The following is a 19,434-nucleotide window of genomic DNA, read 5'->3' as shown; positions in this document are numbered from 1 at the left end:
GTAATGAACTATCAACACTACTACACACATGCACCGGAGGAGGGCGAAACAAGTAGTAGAGCAATCAGGACAATACTTCTTTATGCAACACTCCTGGCTAGGAGGGAAATTTGTCGGAAATGGATATCAGTGTCTTCTCCTTCTTATATAGACTGGCTTAACGCCTTGATTGCTGTATCAAAATTGGATGTGGAAGTGAGTAAATTAAATAAGAAAAAGAAAATCAAAATATGTTCACGCTTGTGGGAATGGAGGGGCACTGTTGAATATTACATTACTTAGGCGTACTAATCAGTCTATGTCCTATGATTAAGAACTAGATTACTTTCGTACCATCGACGCCGATCAGCGCCAAGGTTTTAATGAGAGAGTTCTGGTCTCCCTGGCGTCAGTTATCTCCATATACGAGAAGCGTTGGTGGGGTGATATGTAGCCTATTGAAGGTCAGAGGTGTATGAAGAGAAAAAAAAAACATGAGTTTTAAAAAATACACAAATAAGTTACCTTCAATTACTGCAACAGGTAAATGTCTGTGTTTATACCATGCAACATTAAATCTCAATATACTATCTTCCTTATACATAAAAAAAAAATCACTACTACACACATGACACAACCTCACTAATGACCTTATAACACACACCAAGAATAGAGCCATGTCATGTTGTCTGTATCACACACTCTCCTGCACGGCATCCAGTGCTAGGGAAAGTGTCAGAGAGAACCAGTCACAGAGGTGAAAAATGAGACCATCTGTACAGCCATTACACTACCAACAGATCTTCACAACTACAGAGGCACTCTGATTTGAAAATGTGGGTTAACCAAACTGAGCAAACATACAGTCGACACATTGCAAAGGCACAGTAAAAGTAACCACATATCTCGCTCCTTCCTGTACCCCTAACCACACTGAGATGACTGAGGGACAGCAACCCACATACTACTGAAATGAATATGAAAGCTGCCACACTGCACCTCATGAGGTGACTGTAAGATACTCAACCATAAACCTACCTGACTGTCATTGGAAGTACTGCTGAATCAGCTGAGTCCTGGTGTCCACATCATTCTCCTCCCCATCTTCATCACTGTCTTCTGTTCCCTCTGCTGCCACTGGTGCATTAGAACCCCCCTCCTCTTCCAGTAATGGCACATGCCTTCTGAGTGCCAAGTTTTGAAGCGTGCAGCAGGCCACGACTATTTGGCAGACCTTATCAGGGGAGTAGACCAGGGATCCACTGGACATGTGCAGACACAGAAATCTTGCCTTAGGAAGGCCAAATGTCCTTTCTGTCACTCTTCTGGTCCTTCCATGTGCCTCATTGTAGCGATTGTCAGCCTATTTCTTTGGATTCCTCACAGGTGTGAACATCCAGGATAGGCTAGGATAGCCTGAGTCCCCTGGGAATAGTGTAATGACACACACCATATGTACAATAATATAGAGGAGAAGGGAAAGGATAGATGCTGTCACAAACAGTGAATACAAACTTAATACCCACATCTGAGCCAGCCCCCCTCTGTCTGTAGCTATGCCATCAGGTGTGGGATAGTGCTGTTCCTCATAATGTATGCGCCATGCACAGATCCAGGGAACTTGGTAGTCACTTGTGAGATATACTAATCAGCGAGGGACAACATCTGCACATTAATGGAATGATAATTTTTTCTGTTTCTGAATACCTGCTCATTTGTCCTGGGAGGCATCAAAGCTATATGTGTACTATCGATGGCTCCAATCACATGTGGGATGTGTCCCATTTCATAAAAATCTGCCTTAATGTGGCCAAATCTGCACCAGATGGGAATTTGATGTAGCTATCAATGTGTTTTAGCAAGACAGATAGAACATCCTTCAACATTAAACTGAACATTGGTTGAGACATACCTGCTGCCACGGCCACTGTCACCTGAAATGAGCCAGTGGCCAAAAAGTGAAGCACTGAAAGCACCTGTGCAGTAGTAGGAATAGCATTTGGATGACGATTAGCAGGCATGAGATCTGACTCCAATTGTGCACACAGATCTCTGATTGTCACACTGTTCAGACGATAGGTGAGCAGTACATTTCATTCTTCCATTGTAGCCAGGTCAACCCGGGGCTGGTACACGGGTGCATTCCTCCACCTCTGCAAAGGTCGGTATCTACACATGGCAGACAATACAGGTGGAACAAAAAAAATACATATTGAGCACCCATGTAATCAATCAATGCTGAAATATCAACCTCACAGGCAACCTATTTGCCACCTCTACATTAGTTGCTCCTACATATTGACAGCCTTAAGATACAACCCCCTTTTGTTACATTGCATGTCTACAGCTCAAATGCACAATGAATGGAGACATTTGAAGATGAGTCACGAAACCATATAGTACACCACAGTTCCCTAGGTCAGACAGTTTTGAGCAGAGCATCGATTGCAAAGCAAATGGTGTAAGGCATTATCATTTCAGATGAATAACTCCACAATGTGTAGGGCCTGGCATGTAGTGTGCCAGATCGCGCTATGACACACATATTATTGGGTACGATTTTAAATTACAGTGTAAAATGGCAGCCGCCTGTCCTGCATGCAGAGGACAGATGGAAGTGACCTCACTCTGCTGGCGTTATTCGTCATGGCGATTGGCGGTCGGACCCGCTGTACCACCCCTCATTCAATAACATTGATGTCTATGGGGAACAGGGACCAATGAAGATCACTGCCGGCGGTGAAGATGAATACCGCCGCGGCCGTGACCATCATTTTCCAGATGCCAATTAACTTGACTCCTGACTGTCCAACTATTAAGACCTCCACTGCGTGTGCTGCTGTGTCCTTTATTTGGAAGCCACAATTGCACGTTCTGCAGGGGATAGGGCCCCAGCCTTCACACCGGAAGAGCTTGGGAAGCTTGTGGATGGGGTCTTACCCCTGTATGGACAGTTGTATGGGGCTCCAGATAAGCAGGTAAGCAGATTTTCCGTATAGTAAATGTGACATGGTTTCATGTAGTTGCATTTGTGTGCATGTAATATGTCCTTTCGAGGGTGTTGAGTTGTGCAACCATAATGTGCACATAAGTACGTGTAATGTGTAGCATGACTGTGATATGTATAGTCTGTTGTCCTATGCTGTAACTGGATTAGGAGTCTACATAAAATGTGTCCTTATCCATGCACCACATTCGCACTGACCACCACCACCATGACACACACATGCAGCACCCGACCTCAGTTGCAGACACCACCTCAACATACATTCACACAACCTGCCTGCCTTCTCCCAGCCTCTCTTCCCCCCTCCTCCCAAAACACATAAACACGTCCCCACTCACCCACCCAACAGTCGTCCACCTCACACATGCACACTTTGCATGCACCTACATCCAAGTCCAGCACACCTACATGTCCTACAACCACTCCCCCTACCTCCACTCCCAAACCTGTTCCCACAATCCACCCCACTGTTCCTAAGAAACTTTTCCTTGCCTGCCTTGCGTTGACGTGTTCCCTCCTGCAGCCCAACACCACATTGTCCCTAAGCATAATGTTCCCCTCCCCCTGCCCAGTCCCTCCAGCTTCCAGTCCTCCCATGGCCCCCCAGTGTTTCCCATGTCCCTCCCCAGCCAAAAAGCCTCCCTCTAAGGCAATGACGGTAGCCACTCCACTCCAAGACAACTCCCCCGCCATCCAAGGCTAAGGCCAAACCCCCACCCCCTCCCAAACCAAAGCCCAAGGACCCCCCTTCAAAACAGAAACCCTGGCACCACCCCCACCACATGACCCCTGAGGTGCCTGCCTGCCCCATTGATGTCCCTTCCCACTTGTGGCCATGAGGCTGTCAGGAGTCAAGTTGGGCTGACATCATGCCCATGTGTGCATTTAGCACAAGTTGGACTGGCCAATGGCCCATTCTTGTATATAGTTTTAAAGTTGAACATGTCTGAAGAATACATCTGCCCAACTGTTGATGTTGGTGTTGATTTCAGTGATTTGTCTGGCCTTTAATTTGATGTGCTAATGTTATTTCTGTATATTTGAAGCCGTTTTTTATCCCTGTGTATGCTACGTGTGTGCCGTGTGTGTTGGGAGTGGTGTGTGAGTTTTGGTTGTGCCTCTCTGTGTGTTTGTGTCTGTGTGTCGGGATGGCTGTTTGTATATGTGTGTATATATGCGTGGCAGACCTTGGTGTGTGTGTGTGTGTGTGTGTTGCGTGTGGGTGTGTAACTCGCCCCTTACCTCCCTTGTGTGCTAGATGGCTATATTCATAGTTGTTGTCTTCGTCTTCGTCACTATTCATGTACTTAGATTGCGTGGCAGAGAATTGGGAAGACTTCCAGCTTATGTTCCATGTCGGCGGTGGACTCGTCTGTGTCCCTGGAGGTCAGTCTCACCTTATATATTGGTTGTTTCTTCCAGGGTTTTCGTGGCGGTCGGTCTGCCCCAGAAATCGTGGCGTCTGCTGACTCATAATATGGTGGGCGTGGATATGTCTTCCACTGGCCCGAGGATGGCAACCGCTGTCGTCTGCGGTCAGACCACACTGGCGGTACAGGTGGTGTTGTGGCTATGTTCGGGTCAGTTCACTGCCGCGGTCGTAATGTAACAGTCTTCACCGCCGGACTGACCGTCACCGCCGCCATGGTGGTCATGTGACTGCCAATATCATAATGACCACCTATATGTTGTTTACTATTCGATGGTTATGCTTATCATTGCAACATACATATTCCCCATTTGTCTGTTTTCTCTAAGTGTATTACCCCGTTTATTGTTAAAAATGCCAATAAAAATGTTTTGAATATAAAAAATAAATCCAACACCCTTCAAACCACTCACCCTACACAGAGTAGCTTGCTGCCCATGCAGGCAAGCACTTGAGTGCCCCACATAGGGGTAGTAAGAGCTTATGTAAATGCTGCAGTACAATGCAATACTTTTGTTGTCAAACAGAAGAGAGGCCTGTGATTGAATGGCCTTAAAATTAACAAGCTCACACTGCAATTACAAATGGGCTAATACCATTGCTTGGAGCCTTCACTCCACCTTCAATGACGTGCAAGGCTCTTCAGTGTTCACTAGAAAGCTTATTGCTGTTTTCTCTTTACGATCTCCTAATGCGAGGCAATCAGTAGGGAGGACCAGTCCAGCAGGCAAGTATGATCTCGAATTTCACTTCGGTATTTTCATGTACAGTAAAGCCAGCATTCTCATTTAGATACTGTGCAGTCAGATGTATGGGGGAGGGTGGAAGAGGGAGGTGGATTGCAAACGTAAAGTGTAAATTCATCCAATCCCGACGCCTCTCTCATGCTGTTACTCAGCATTACATGAAAAGCACAACATGAATGGAATTTAAGAGGTAGTGAAAACAGAGAGGAGGGCAGATGAGGGCATTTAAAACAACATGTTTCCTACTACTCAGCATTTTTTAAGGGCTTCAATAGCGATTTTGCCTAAAAGTGGTACCCGTCCGCCTAATAATCTCGCTGAAAGTGCTTTCCGCCTCTTCAGAGGAGCAGTCCCCCTATGTGGCTGTCGGGTGAACATGACGTTTGAAGTCAGCTTATCTAGAATTTTCAGGTCTCAACTGTCGGAGGAGCTGCTCTTAGATACTGGTAATGAAAAAAACATCCACTTGGTATCCTTTCCACGCCAATAACTTTTCAGCGATTTTGAAGAGTAGTATTTCTGCTCCCTGACACAGGCTAAGAGGCAGTATTTTACCTGCAGGGGGTGCCTATCACCCGAACAGGATCCAATTCTCCAAGACACATTTTGTGTATAGTGCTTCCTGCCACTGCTAAACTCTATTTGCATTCAGTGAGAGCTTTGCCGTACTAAAACATCGAATGATTTTCGCAGGAGTATAAACTCGAAAATCGAATATCTGTTGTTTTGCACATCCGTATGAAAAAAGGTCCTTTCAGTTTTTTAAAAAACATTTTATTATATTTTTATGCTGTGGAAAAGGACAAAGACATTTATATTCCAATGCCCACAACCCTGGGCTCCATGACACTGCATAGTCTACATTACCACCTTCCATCAGTTCACCTTCAACAATCATTATATCATTTATTATATATATTATGACATGGCATAAAAGGAGAACATCCCAGCATCTAAAGCCCATGAGGGTTATCTATCCAAATCAATCTGGATACACCTATCATGAACCCAATCTTCCCATAATTTAGGATGCTTGTTAGGACATCCCCTGGCTAAGAAATATTATATCTTCCATTGCCATACGATGGTCCCACCCCGTCTTCCAGCTTTTCGGTGACGGAGTGTGTATGTTCCTCCATTTTAGAGCAATATCATGCTTTGCAGCCATGAGATCAGCCTACAGCATTGCCATCTTACATCTGTTGCTATCTAGGCCTACATATATATGCTGGAGTGTCGTTTTGGAATCATATGGAAGTCTCTAACCCAAGACATCACTCATTGTTGATAAAACCCCTTCCCAAAAGGGGGTCGGGTCCCCACAGCGCCACATTGTGTGCCTGATTACGAGTATAAGTGCTACTTACTGCACCCGATGAATAATGATACCACCAGGTATGTTATTTATCAAAGCCAATAAATAGCGCCCTTTACAAATTTGGGAATAATAACATGGGTATTTGGTGTTTAACACACCAAAATGCACATTGTAGGTAAGTACCATATGCTTGTCCTCTAATAAATTTTGGAAGGTTTGTCCTGCCGAAACTTAACGAAGATTGAGCTATTTAATGCATCTGATAATTATCGGGTGCACTATATACCCTTCAACTCGTAATTATGACCTCTGTTAAAACAGGGGTTTACCTACGAGTCAGAATACACCGAGCTCCTAACTAGGCCCTGCAAAAATCTTAGGGCCATATGTACGAACACATTTTCCCATTGACATAGAATGGGAAAAACACTTTGCTACATCTGGCCCTTAGTGTCAGTCTGTCAGGAGAAGGAGTTTTCAATACTGTACTTTTAATGAAGCTTAGTTTTATTGCCGCCATTTTCAAGCGAGCGGTAGCTGGAGAGACTGAACACCCTAACAAGCGTTATTATTTTAAAACCAAATTCAGGTGCTTGACACACAGGTCATTTAGCAATGATCGTGATGAGTAAATTGCATTGATCGTATGAGGAGGGTTTCTGTACATTTCTCAGGATTTTCCTTTTTAGTGTTAATTGTTGTTAATAAACTTTTGTTACAAGCTTAAATTGAAAAATTAGAAAATATATTTACTTCTTAAAAAATTAGGTATGCCTCAGTTAAATATATAGTTAGAAATCTTTCTTCTTCAAGTGAAAACCTGACCCCAGTCCCAGCTTACTTCATGGAATTTTGCCTTCATTGTGGCCCTAGGTGGCAAATTCCTCAGCTTCTGTATGAACTCACACCTCAATACACACATTGCAAAAAATAAATACAATTAAATAAACCTATCCACTGTATGGGTACAACTTAAGGTAATACTCAACCTCACCTCCCATGCCAAGTCTTCTCAATCACAGGCAAAACGTTAGTGTTATTAAATATTGAGGCCCGTATTTATACTTGTTTTAGCGCCGCCCTTGCGCCGCTTTTTGACGCAAAACGGCGCAAACCTACAAAATACAATGGCATTTTGCAAGTTTGCGCCGTTTTTGCGTCAAAAAACGACGCAAATGCGGCGCAAAAAAAGTATAAATACGGGCCTGAATGTGATATCAAACTCCTCAAAGGCCTGCCACAATACACCAACCTCCTTCCACACTCAAAAGTGGTATTTCAGTACAATATACAGTTTAAATCATAATGTGTAAATCCATAATGCCACATCTTTAAAAAAGATGTCTACCATAATATCAAAGTATAATTATCAAACTGCACAGTATCAACAACCAACATATCAATGTAAGTGGATGTGAGTTAAAAATAGTAGATCTGTAGAGCCTATATTCTGAAGTTGATATATGTGCACGTCAATATTTGGTAAGTTCTGGGCCATCTGAGGGTCTGAGTTCATTAGAGCCAATTCTGCTTTCTTCTCAACTTCTCAGTAGTTACTTTCCAGTAGTCACTTTGGGGGTTACTACCAAGCTATGCAACTCATATTGAAAACTCTGCCATATTGATTAGATAAGAATGTAACCAAACCTCTTACTTTTTCAGCACATTCTCATTTCCTGGAATCCAAACCATTCTATAGGGGCCTGTACTTTAATATATTTTACCAAAGTCTTACTGATAAGTTCAGAAATCTATTTGAAGTAGATCATAATACTGGGATACGAGGCAAACATGGATTCCATCGGCATAAATGCACTGGCATTACAAGCACTAACAGCCCAATGACGAGTTGCATGGTACTGATGGGTTGGTACATCTGCACACCAAAATAAGGTTACCATGCACTAATACTGCACAAGTACCATGCAATTATGAGTTAAACCCCATGGAATGGGAAATCATCGTGTAGGACTAGATATACCAGTCATAAAGCCACTGAACAGAATTCCTAGTTCTGTGTGGTTTAACACATACATTTACCACCTGCTTTAAGCAGACTTTAGGAGAAGGGGAAAAAAGGGGAAGGTTACTCCTGCCTCTCACTAGAAGAAACTATTGGGGAAGGAGTTTTGACTGCTGCTGCATCAAAGCCTTATGTGATTTTTCCATGCAGAAAACTGGTTGCAAGAACGTCTGCTCACTCAGAATCAGGCAGAGCGCAATTCGATTGGGTAACTCCGCTCGACCTGACTCATAATCAGGGCCTAAGTGTCATCTGTTTTCATTGGTTTGCACAGTTTTTGAGGTGTTTAGTACAGTCACAAATATTACACTAAAGTACATAAGTCTCTTTAAAGGGGCTTTTTGAGCACTTTCTGAATAAATGCTGTTGAATTCCTCCATATGACTTTCTATCCTCTTTTTCTAGTTGTTGCCGCATATTCATAATATTGGATTTCCCATATTCTGAGTCTTAAATCATTTGGTACCAGAATGCTTTCTATTGCTGTGCTCGGGTGGAAGTGAAAGATCTTCACTCTCAAACGATGATTTCAGAGTGACATTTGCAGACCATGTAACAAACAACAAAGTGATAGGAGGAATGCTTGAATTAATGTCAGCACTGGTGAGTGTTCATGCCCACATCCAGTCCACACGTTATGTGTCATGGGTATTGTACTGGGCGAGCTGTGACAACATAGGTCTCTTCCAGACTGACTTGTAAAGCGCAACTGTTAATTGTGGGAACCACAGTTCTGGGAACCATTGGAGTGAAACACTAACAGTCCAAAAGAACCAAGACATTGAAATTAACTGAAGAGGCGTTTTTTCAATGACCTACAGAACTGCAGATGTCCACAATAGGATTTTTGAAGTTCCTAAACAACTTATTAGCACAATAATAACATAAATGAAAATGACAGTGTACAACCTTGGTCTCAATGATAATTGGCCTGATGTCCAACTCTCAGTAGCAAACCAGGGTGTGCAATTTACAAACTGGCTAGTTTGCCAGTGGGGGTGCAATGTGCGATGGACCTGTGTGCTACGAGATCACATCAGATATTTTCCATTCACAGGTGTTTGCAAAACAACTTGCCTCGTGGATATTACAGGAGCAGGTCACAGGTACCAACCCTGTGATTTGCTTCAAATGCAGAAATGAATTCCTGTAAGGGACCACAGACATTTACATAGTGAAATGAGAAAAAGTTTTTTAAAAATATCTTCTCATTTGTGATGGCATTGGGGATAGCAGACACTGGTCCTCTGGACCTCTGCCTGCTCCACTGGACGCCACTGTCACGATTTCCAAAGGAGAAGCTATCCCACAGAAACAGCATCCCTTTTGTGAATTAGATAATGATACCACCAGGGGCAGCTCCTTCGCTACAGGGAGGAGCGTCGCCCCCTGCCAGCAGCAGTAGCTGCAATACTTTTACAGTAAACAGATAATAAACAATGTTTTTTATCTGTTTACTGTTAAAGGGACGGGCCACGGGCGTGACAGGGACAGAGGGGGAGTGCACGGCACTCCCCCTCAGTGCGCATGTATGTTTGGCCGGCCGTCTCGGAACAGCAAAACATACATGCGCACTAGGCTCTCTCCAACCTGGCACTGCGTTGCCAGACTGGAGAAAGCAGGCAGAGGCTTCCACTGTGCCTCAGAGCGCCCTGGCTGGGTGCTCCATCCAATCCTTCCGCTGGCAGCATGAAAGCAGCGATAGGATTGGATGCAGGGCAGGCTGGGAGTCTGTGCCTGCATTGCAAGACCAGAGCAGGATGGATCGGAGCTGTGCGGCACGGGAAAAAGGTACGTTTTTTAAAATGTTTGTTGTTGTCCTCTCCTCTTCCTCCTGCCACGCTGCCACACCCCTTTTCCCTCCTGCGAGCCGTGCCTGGATACCACCCATCTGATGTGTTGGTATTTGATTAGTGTTTTGGATTTGTGGTTGCAAAACCCATTTGACGCTCGTGAAAAACTTTTCTGACATGTAAAAAGGCTTTTGTAAATACTGAAGGTATTTTGCAGTGGGGCTAAATTGTGATTTTACGAACAGCAGGCTTTTTGATTTCCTTCTATGGGGGACAGACCAGAGGAAAGAAGCATGTGGCTTCTAACTGAGGTGTTAGAAGCCATTTTCCCTTTTCAACTCTGGCAGCTCTATTATTCTCCCTTCCCGTGTTTATAATTATTTTTTCTCCCCACCTTTGTCCCTCTCTCACCTCCAAACCATCCTCCTCCCCCTTAGATCCTTTCTGCTTTCTTCTGCCTGCCCTCTCAACAGTCCTTCTAGCACTCCTCTCTGAGGGGAAGTTTCTCTTTTCATCACTCCCCCTCTCCTGTGCTTCATCCTCTCCTAATTTATTTCTCTCTCTCCGTTACCAGGGACCATTTTTCTCTTGTCCTTTCCCTCTGGCTCTCTCTCCTTCTTATCTCTCCCACTCTCCTGTTCTCCCTCTCCACAGTATAACCAATCCTGGCTTCTGTTCCGTGTAGGGGCTTCGGATGTTCCCCGAGCGACCTCTCTGTCCCCTGCAGCCCAGTGCTGCCTGCCACGGCCAAGAAGAAGGAGCCTGACTGCGAGTTCATGTCATGTCCCTGATGGGGCGAGAGAAAGGTTCAGGAACCGGTGTAGAAACAAACTGGAAACGCTCAGTCGACTCAAGAACTCAGTCTAATGGCTCACACTAATTACAATAGCATCTCCCACCAGCGTCTTTACATCAGGTAGAAATGCATCGCTTCGTCTGAGTACAGAGTTGTTCTTTGTCATTGCATACATGCCAAAAAATTTCAATAGTGAAGTGGAACATTACGAAAAAAGTGTGCTCGCCCCTCTCGCCCCCCGCCCCTCTCAGGCCTCTATTGAGCCAAAGGCAGTTGTATGTGGGAGATACCCGGGGTCTTCCACCTGACTCGGATCGATCCTTGACTATGGAGTTAGTCCCCGCTTCGGTACGCACTGACTAAAACGAGGCTTGTTCCTGGTACTGATGTGACAACGATCAGACCAAGAGCTCTGTAGCCAAGAGCCATTGGCTGCCTCACCCTCAAAGGCAGCAGGCTGGCAGCTGACTCACAGATGTGATTGGCTTAAAGTCGGATCTGTCATTATTTTAGCTGATAATGGTGCAGTCTGACGGACGACCTAAAAAAAGCCATAGGAATCTGGTGCAACATGTAATGGTGGTAGGACATGCTAAAAAGTGGTAGCCTTCCGCCTAAACCAGTGGGGTTGGCAATTATGCGTTCGCCTGCTTATGTCTAAGAGCCCAACATTTGCTTCGGTCATATTGAATGTATTTAAAACGAGGAATTTGAAGAATGTGGCCGATTTAAGGGTTCTCACTGAGCCATCATATACAGTTACAGGTTGTACAAAAAAACATTGGTGCGTCTGTGTACAACTCATGATGGACAGTAAACAAGGTTTTGAAGTGGATTATTTACTTCACTGGCAGCCAGTGAAGCAATTGGTGATCTGTTAAGTTGCAGTCATACTTGCGTAGCCTGAGTACCAGTCTAGCTACTATATTTTGAGACAGACGTTCTAGGTCTTAACCATAACTCTTGTTTAAGACACTTTTTTCGCAGGATTTCTGTTTTTTAATATAATGGTAAGCTACTGATTTTGGGCCCTTATTTGTCAACACATTTCCCATAGACTCAGAATAGGTGAAAGCCTTTGTTTCTCAAGCCCCTAGTCTTAAACCAAACCATTCCTCAATATAGATTTTCTTTCAGTGAATTGTTGAGTTTTGTTTTGATAAGTCTGAACAAGTGCTTTGAATTAACTCATCACTGCCCAGCTCTGCAGGTCTTACTCCCGGTCCACCTACCACAGAGTCCTTGATACAAAAAGCTGCAGAGTACTGGGCACGGCCAGTAGCCACACTATGTAAATCTCTCACCTGGGTTCAGAGGCTGCATGGCTTGATCATTGTCCAGGGCTGGACTGGAAACCAAAGCAAAGAGAAGGGGTGCAGATAGGTGGGAAAAAGGGGCGCTCAAGGGTAAAGAATCGGCCACTAGGTCACTAAATGGTGCCCACACAAGGGACCACACCCATCCCTCAATCGTTTACCAAGGTAAACAGAACATTGCAATAACCAACGTGAAGCACTCATTTGGATTTAAATTTGAAGGATGCCACTGAGAAAAACTATAAGATTTTAGAGGAAGTATTACACAAATTTCAAGAAGAGATTACTCTAAGAAAAGCGAGGAAACTCAAACGAGATGAAAGGGATTATTTGTCAGGCAGGGTTTTTACTTTTGCCAGCAAATATGATCACCTGGTTAATAATAACCAAGATTTGAGAGGGCCGAGTGTGTCTAACATTTCGGATTCTACCTCGGTGATTTCTTCTATTACAAGTGACAGTGAGGTTGAAAGTGGGATGGGCACTTCGATACAGAGAGACGTTTTACCAAATAAGAATAGTTTTTTACAGGAGTTGATGAGAATGAAACAGGGCAAGTCCAATCAGAATCGAAAGACTGCAACTACAGGAAGACTAGGAGGGGTGGAAGAGGGTGAGGTGGTAAGACCAAAAGATTTGAATGGAATAAGGATGAGGTCATCGGAAAAGAGAACATAGAGATGGGTGAATCTTCTTCTATCAACATTATTAACTTTTCGAAACTCAAACTTTCCTCAGGGGCCACCAGCTTGTTAGAGAAGGGTCTTAACTTTTGCCTCAGTACTTTTGGTGATCCCTGTAGATCCAAGGTTGACCTTTATAAATTTGTTCGGAGACTGAAAATAAAAAAAAACTTTTTACATAACTCGGGTCTGGACATGTTTACGGTGACTCAACCACCAAGGTTGCCATTGAGTTTGTTATCCATAGAAGAGGTTCAGGATACAGCACTGGTATTATCCATTGCTGAACGTGAGGAGGATCCTAATATCATGTCACGTGTACTACAGGACTTAGAAGTAGCTTCTAACACTAGTATATCTAGTGGTTTCAAAAACAAATCTCGTTGGACATCGAGGACGATGGGTATTAATTCCTTGGATAAATTCTTTGAATTGGTCTGTAAGGACTTTGATAATTACTTATTGAAGAAAAGTAGATTTTTACATTTGCCTAAACATCTGAATTGTGATGAGCTAAGGGCATTAAAATCGCTCCAACAAGAAAAGGAGATAATTATCAGACAGGCCGATAAGGGCGGCAACGTAGTCATCATGAATAAACTGGATTATGATAATGAGATTTTGTCTCAGTTGAATGATGTTACGTGTTATAAACGTGTGAGGGGTAATCCCATTTTAGCTCTTACTCATAAGATCAATAACAGGCTACTTGCCTGGCAAAAACAGGGGCTTCTCAACATGGACGAAAGTCTTTATCTTAAGGTGGTCCATCCAAGATATCCTTGTCTTTATACGTTACCCAAAGTACACAAAAAACGTCCTTTTCCACCTGGTAGACCTATTGTGTCCGGTATACTTGGCCCAACTGAGAGACTTTCTGAGTATGTGGATTTCTTTCTAAAACCACTGGTTTATAATCTCGCGTCTTTTATTAAGAACACCACACATATTCTCAGCATTCTCAGTGATATAGATTGGGAAAGTGGTATGTTATTGGTTACTTTGGATGTTACCTCGCTCTATACATGTATTAATCATGACTTAGGACTTAAGGCTGTCCAATATTTTTTGAATAAGAGATTGGCTAGCCTTTGGGAGCATACAGACATGTTAATTGAAATGATTGACTTGATCCTGACTAATAACTTTTTTCTGTTTAATGGGAATTGGTTTTGTCAAAAACAAGGTGTAGCGATGGTCTCCAAATTCTCTCTCATATGCTAATCTTTTCATGGGGTGGTTTGAGGACAAGTGGGTTTGGGGCCCGGGATCAACTCAGTGGCAAACACATATTTTGTATTGGGGTCGCTACATAGACGACTGTTTCTTAATTTGGATGGGGGGTACGAATAAATTGTTGGAATTTTGTGAATTTCTGAACTCAAATACTATGAATGTGAAGTTTACATATCAATTTAGCTTGGAGAATATCGAGTTTCTTGATGTGGAGCTTTTTGTTGTGAACAACAAAATACAAAGTAGGCTTTTCCGCAAGGCTACGGCATGTAACTCTATTCTGCATGCCCGCAGTGCCCACCCCAAACATCAGATTGTCTCCATCCCGTATGGTGAATTTGTAAGAGCACGGCGTAGCTGTAGTTTGGACCATGAATTTTTGTGCCATGTGGGGGACATGGGGATGAGGTTTGCCAAACGGGGTTACTCTAATCACGTGATCAAGAAGGCACAACGACGGGCCAGACAACTTAAGAGGATGAACACGTTACAAGTAAACGATGTTAACCATGATGACAAGAATTCAGACAAGGTTAGATTTGTTACGGACTACAATAAATCATCTTTGATTTTGAAGAAATTTATGTTGAAACACTGGGATGTATTACTCCAAGATGATTCTTTGAAAGATGTGATTCCTATGAAAGTACTCACTTCCTATCGCAGAGGTAGAACTCTGAGGGATATCTTGAGCCCCAGTTTTACTGTTGCTACGCATACTAAAACTTGGCTCTCACCACGGGGCTTGGGTTTCTTTAGATGTGGACATTGTGGTGTATGCCGTTGGGCCTGCCATAATATTCATGAATTTTCCGCTTGCAACCAACGAACTTATAAGATCACTTCAATGATTGACTGTAATACTTCATTTGTCATGTATATAATACGCTGTAAATGTCTTCGTATATATGTGGGTAGTACTATTCGCTCTGTGATGTAAGATACCCTGTTGTGGCACACATTATGAGTTGTGACTCACAGAATGCTCACAAAAGTTTTGAGTTCTTTGGATTTGAGCAGGTTCCCATGAATCCGAGAGGAGGCAATAAGGAACTGGCTCTACGCAGGAAAGAAGCCATATGGATTATGAAATTGAGAGCGGTGGAGCTTGGACTTAACTCTGATAGGGAGCTAGAATATTTCTTGTGTGACTAATTATTGACTCTAATACCTATCACAATGTAGAATTTGATGTGTTGATTCATGGTATGTTTGTTTTCTACCTGTTCCTCCAATTTCTATTCATGTTCTAGACTGTCAGTGATGATTTACTGTTCTATACACAGATAATGTTGTGGGTAATGTTATTCTCATAATATATAATGATTTTTTTGTTTTTCTACAACATTTGAGCTGATAACCTGAATTTATATTATTTATTGATATATACATTAGACACTTAGGGGGTCATTCTGACCCTGGCGGTCATCGACCGCCAGGGTCGACGACCACGGAAGCACCGCCAACAGGCTGGCGGTGCTTCCATTTGTATTCCGACAGCCGCGGTCGCCCAGCCGGGTCCGGCGGTTTCCCGCCGGATTACCCCCGGCTGGGAGAATCCTCCATGGCGGCGCTGCTTGCAGCGCCGCCATGGGGATTCCGACCCCCTTCCCGCCAGCCTGTTTCTGGCGGTTTTCACCGCCAGAACCAGGATGGCGGGAACGGGTGTCGTGGGGCCCCTGGGGGCCCCTGCACTGCCCATGCCACTGGCATGGGCAGTGCAGGGGCCCCCTAACAGGGCCCCAGAAAGATTTTCACTGTCTGCATTGCAGACAGTGAAAATCGCGACGGGTGCAACTGCACCCGTCGCACCCCTGCAACTCCGCCGCCTCCATTCGGAGCCGGCTTCATTGTTGCAGGGCCTTTCCCGCTGGGCCGGCGGGCGCTCCTTTGGCGGGCGCCCGCCGGCCCAGCGGGAAAGCCAGAATGGCCTCCGCGGTCTTTTGACCGCAGAGCGGCCATATGGCGGTTCCAGCCAGGCGGGCGGCGACCGCCGCCCGCCTCGGTTGGAATGAGGCCCTTAGTCTAGTAGACCTATGGACTGGTAACTTACCTGTATCCAATTAGTATCTATTGATTGGTTTTTCGTTTTTTGCATCTTATTCTTTCTTGACCTAATATGCACTTGGTTTTTTCTTTCTTCTCTTCTTTTCCTCTTTGTTTGTCCCTTTTTCTTTTTTGTTCGTTGTTGAATATGAGTAGGGAATTTGGGCTTTAAATTGCTACAGATTGTCCTTCTCTGCCGTTTATGTATTGTGATGTTGCTTCAGCAAATATGGCCTCACGTTTGGGGTGCAACAGTCCGCTTTCTGTTTCCATGGTGGTGGTCCCTTTTCTATTGTTACCGATTACAAGGCTTTATTTCCACTTCCACGTACCAGCGACCGCGGATAGCGTACTCGCGTTCGTTTGGGACGCACACTTAGCTTCTACTCTTGATATTCGGTAAGCCAGGACCCGTCTACTCGCTCTTGACATGGCGCTTGTTTTTGCTATACGGTGATTACATGGGTTAAGGGTATTTTGTCTAATGTTCAGCTTGGGTTTCTTTCTCCCGTTTCAGTTTTGTGGAGATTAAACTGATGGGATCTAATTAAATATATGGAACTTTCAGCATGGATATTTTGGTTTATTGATGAATGAACTTATTTCAGGTACACAAATTATTATTTTTCTTCTAATTCTCTTTAACGGGTTGGGTGATGTTTGCAACACTTGTTAGGGTGTTGGTCGTTTTCTTAATGTGTGTGTTTAAACTTTATTCAGTTTGACCCAGACTGTTGACATCGTGACTATACTGGTCTTGAGGAAATCTTGTCTTACTTTGATGTTTCTATTTTAAGGTAAATGTGAGCATTATAGTTAGTTATTCTGATATAGTGCATGCTATTTATAGATATATTTCTACACTTGTATATTTCATTTGATATTATACATAATCTCTTGGGTGTTCATTATTGTAGTTTACATTATATATTTTTATTTTATTATTTTTTATATTTCTGATCTGCATGTTCCACTACCAAGTTTCATCGGATTGTGCTTAAGATATGTGGATTGCTTTTGTTCAGATTTAACTTCCAGGTTCACTTGTGGCAGTGCACATTTTTCATTGGTTTGAGTTTCTGGTCACTTTTTTTATCTATTCTGTGGCGCACTCTGGCAATCTGAGTAAAAAATGTTGTCTTCATTCGGGAGATGTTCGCATTCTTCTCAGTTATTCTCTTCTTTCTTGAGTCTTTCTCCTTCTTCTTCTGGATTGTACACTACTGGGTATTGATACCTATTTCTAACATCTGGAGATTTTGGTTTTCCACTCAAATGTTGTGTCTATGCATTTTACAGCCCTGAAGAAGTCGTGTGGGATTTTGGTCCCGTGACGAAACACGTGTTGGCTTTAATGTGTATCAAGATCTGTTTTGTGTCTCAAATCATTTTGTGAAGCTTCAGCGATCGGATACTTTGATGTTTTCATCTTCAGGAGAACTGTTCCTTATAATAAACTTTGAGAGACTCGTTCTGATATACATGGACTGACTATATTACTCATTTGGAATTGTGTAATTATTTCTCTGTAATACTTGTGTATGTATTCATGCTTATGCTATAACAGTGCATGAGTGCCTCACGTTGGTTATTGGAAACCAAGGCAGCCCTGGCAAATTTAGTCAGACCAGCCCCCAGAGAGGTACATTACAAGCGACCCTGACCACTGCAACGAGGCTTGAGCCTGCCCCCCACCCCCCAAGACAATTTGGGAAAAAGTGGCAAACAATGCATTCTACAACATATTTTCATTATATATTCAAATGTATTAGTTCTTAAAGCATAGTAAATTTTGGTCTTCCAGTGCACCAGGATACAGCAATCTTTATTGGGGTTCTTCAATGATTCCCTCACCATCATCCTCGTACAGTGCCTCTCATCTCTCGCTAGCCAGTCTCTTGCCTTTAATTCATTTGTTTTATGGCGCTTCTCTTATTATTTTAGGGTGTTGTAGCACTTTACATCATACACACATACAGAGACAGTGAATTATATGTGTGTAAATCAGGGTACAGAAAATGTTGACAAATGTCAACAATGTGTAGGATTCACATCATCCTAACTAGTAGGGATTTTTAGGAGGGCTTGGTCAGGGGAAGCATAAACTCAGGTTTCAGAATGTAATACAGTGGGTAGGGTTGAGTTTTCAGAGAATTTATTTTTACCCAAAAATGCTGTTTTCAGCAAAATTAGGATAATCAAAGACTTGGGAGAAAAACATAACTTTCTCCTGTACCACGCAGTTTGCATGCAGCTCTTTGATGGCAGTTCATAGCTCTCTGTGCTCGAATATGTTTGTAACTTATGAACTGCACAGTAACAAAGGGAGCTCTGTGACAAAAGTGTATCCCACCAAGCTATGCACAGAAAATAATGTTCTGTGATCTGCATAGTACACCTTCTTTGCAGCAGGCATATTAATCCTCTGAACTACCTTAGATTAATCAAACCTGCCACTAGACAAAACCATCTCTCTTCAGTGGTACATTAATCACCAGAGTTATCTTGGCAGTTTTATTGTTGCCTGAACTGTTGGATATACAAGGAACTCTGCATTGCTTTTAAAACTGTTGCACTGCTACAAAACCACCCCCAGTAAACCTTCCAGGCTTCCTGAAAACGCCCAAAGCCTGGCACGGCGAGTCTGGCCTTGCCTTTGTCTGTGCCCAGAACCTCTAATGATGCTTTGCAGCCTCTCTGCAAAATACATGGCCGAGGGCCACTCCCTAAGCACATTACACCCCTGAGCCCAGAACATTTAGGGCAAGTCCTGTGCGAGTACCAACAGCACGCACGGGGCCAATTCGTTTGCTCTGTCTCTGCTCCCCAGTACTTGCCATATATAACCCGCAGTCGCTGGGCAGAGGGTGTGGCTTTTAGCAGCAGCTTGTTTTGTGTACTTGGCCCATCTCCAGTGGACCGAGCATATCAAGCCCTGTCCATATTGACGGCTGTACCAGTACTGCGGTTTATCAAAAATGTCCTGCTCACAGATTGCGTCTTCCACACGCAATTACTGGTACCCTTTAAAAAAATCCTCCCATTAACCAGACATTTTTCGA

The 19,434-nt window shown here is 43.5% G+C and overlaps 1 protein-coding gene across 7 annotated transcripts in view; it reads left to right on the top strand.

Annotated features, from left to right (window-relative positions):
• ARSG (arylsulfatase G) overlaps nucleotides 1–19,434 on the top strand; it is a 1,341,775-nt gene that overhangs the window by 1,010,166 nt on the left and 312,175 nt on the right. The window lies entirely within an intron of this gene.

This window comes from Pleurodeles waltl, chromosome 7 (genome assembly GCF_031143425.1).
Source record: "Pleurodeles waltl isolate 20211129_DDA chromosome 7, aPleWal1.hap1.20221129, whole genome shotgun sequence".
Taxonomy (NCBI): Eukaryota; Metazoa; Chordata; class Amphibia; order Caudata; family Salamandridae; genus Pleurodeles; species Pleurodeles waltl.
Note: the sequence above shows the minus strand (reverse complement) of the source record. Positions and strands in the feature narration are given on the sequence as shown.